The sequence below is a fragment of the Drosophila willistoni genome, unplaced genomic scaffold (assembly GCF_018902025.1).
Source record: "Drosophila willistoni isolate 14030-0811.24 unplaced genomic scaffold, UCI_dwil_1.1 Seg578, whole genome shotgun sequence".
NCBI lineage: Eukaryota > Metazoa > Arthropoda > Insecta > Diptera > Drosophilidae > Drosophila > Drosophila willistoni.
Window position 1 is genome coordinate 78,525 of NW_025814495.1, and position 2,489 is coordinate 81,013.

The 2,489-nt window shown below is 29.4% G+C and overlaps 1 long non-coding RNA gene across 1 annotated transcript; it reads left to right on the forward strand.

The window, feature by feature from the left end:
- The first annotated feature begins 1,269 nt into the window (after positions 1-1,269).
- Positions 1,270-1,954, forward strand: LOC124461643. The gene is made up of 3 exons (XR_006955178.1): positions 1,270-1,372; positions 1,450-1,589; positions 1,777-1,954. It is a non-coding gene; the product is annotated as an uncharacterized LOC124461643 (long non-coding RNA).
- Positions 1,955-2,489: the final 535 nt, after the last annotated feature.

The following is a 2,489-nucleotide window of genomic DNA, read 5'->3' on the forward strand; positions in this document are numbered from 1 at the left end:
TTTTTATGCTTTAGGTTAGAGTTTGGATTAGAGGTAAGTATAATATATAGTATTTCTTTATAAAATCTTTTTATGATTTAGGTTCATGATTTTTAGGTTTGTTTTATGATTTTTAGGTGAGTGTTTTGGTAAGTATGAATGGTTTGTATTATTTAGTATATTTTATGATTTAAATTGTTCTTTATATATATTTTAATATTAATTTTTGTGGTAAGTATTATTTTTGGTTATTTGATTTAGGTAATTTATTTGATTTTATAGCATGTTTATGATATTTAGTGGGTGGTGTTGGTAAGTATTATAAGTTTTGATTAGTTTTAGTGATATGTATTATGTTTAGATTGATTTTAGTGTTTAGTCTTTTTATGGTTTGTTTTTAGTTTATTTTATGTGTTAGTTTTATTATTTTTGTATATTATTTTATTAATGCTTTTTTATATTATATTTTGCCCATTTTTAGTGTTTAGTTCAATTTGAAGTATTTTTTTTAGTGTGTTTTCCCTGATTTTTGCTAATTTCAGAGTGTTTTTTAATTTCTCTTATTATTTTTTTTGTAGCATGTCATATAGTGGTTTGACCAGTGTGTAGTGTGTATTAAAAATTTCAGGGTTTGCATGTTTAGCATAGTATGTAGGTAGATTTGTTGGTAGAATTATTTTTAGCATAATATTGGGCATTGTTTTAGTTAGTTACATGTGTGAGATAGAGGTAGCTTGTGTAGTTTTAAGTTTTTATGTTAAGATCTGGTTATTTTCATGTGTTTATCATAGAATTTGTATCAAAGTGTTTCTTTTAAGTGTGTTAGTAGTTATGGCTGGCACTATGTGTGTGTTTTGTTTACATTATCGACTGTGGTTTATCGTTTGGTGGCATTGTTATCGATGTTAAGAGTTATGTTAATTGTTGTATCGGCTTGAAAATGTTTATGTTATTAGAGTTATTAGTTAGTTGCATGCCTTAGATTAAATTTTTAAGAGAATTGTTTAAAGTAGAATGGTTTGAAAGTAGTGCCATTGCAAATGTATGCGATGTGGTGAGTATCGGCAGTCATTTACATTGGCATGTTAATTAACATTTTGATTTAACATTTAGTGGGCATGTTATTTAAATTGTATGGTTAGGTCACATTAGATGAAAAAGGTAAACAAAGGCCCAATTTGCAAAGTTTTTGAGTTATAATTTACAATTTTTCTTTTTTCCAGGTACCATGTTTCGCTTCCAGGTTTCCGGCGCATCTAGGAGAGAATCACAGGTAGGTAATTTTGTTGGTAAGTATTGGTCTCATTTGTTTTTTAGGTGTTGTCGTGACTTGGCCTTTGGGTTGCCAGCCAGCTCATGCCGGCCACAGGTGAAGAGTAGGCGTTGGTGTGAGGTAAGTAGAATCCTGCAAGGAGAGAATGATTTGCCAGGCAGGAATCCCGATATTCATCTGTGTGTTTTTATTTTCAGGTATGGGCAGGTTGGAGTGAAAGCCCAGTAAGGAGTTGACTTTTCCAGAGCGACCTCGACAGTTCATGTAAGCTTGTTGGGGCCAGGTGGGACGTCTCATTGGCACATTTTGCTGTGTTGTGGCAGTTTGTGTTGTTCAGGTGTAGATGTACTACACCTGAACAACACAGGTGTTGTTTTGGTTGCATGTTGTGTATGTTTTATCTGTGTTTAGTTGATTTGTTTTGCGTAGTTTTAGATTTGCATGTTTATTTAGTTGAATAGCTTGTTGTTTTGATTTTTGTTGCAATTTTATCTAATTCGTTTTTAATTTCTTTTTATTTATAGGTTTTGTGCATCAGGATTGGAGATGTCGGATCCGAAGGCGCCGACCAGAAGGACTCCGCTGGTTCGTTTTAATTTTTATTATAATATGAATTGATTTTATTTTGTTTTAGGTGTGTTTTGTATTTCTTGTTATATTAATAGTTTAAGTAGGTATTTTAAGAATTTTGTGTTGTATTAAATAGTTAATTTGTGTATTGTTTAGTTCTAGTTTTAAATTTGTATTATTTGTTGTGATTATGTGCTTTTTCTTTAGTATTGTGTTGCATTGTTAATATAGTGTTCTTGTATTCATATGTGTTGCTTTGGTATGTTTAAGTATGTGTTGTTTTTGTTAAAAAATTTTGTCAAACGATTTGTATGTATTGTTGTTTTAAATAGTGTATTTATGTATTAATTTAGTTTTGCTGTTTTTATTGGATAGATATTTTGTTTTTGCATGATTTTAATTTGGTATTGTATTGTGGTTTTTTGTCATGTTAGCTTGATTTATTGTTATAGAGTTTTAAGTGTTTTTCTGTAGTTTTAGTTTATGCATGTGTTTATAAATTTGGGTTAGATTAGACAGTTAAGATGTATGTTGTTTAGTTTTTTAGTTGTTATTGTTGTATTTTAGATAAGTAAATTTTAATGCATTTTGTATATTTTTTTGTTTGTTTCGTTTGTTTGTACGTTTATAGATTGTTTGTTGTATGTGGGTAATTATTATATGAATT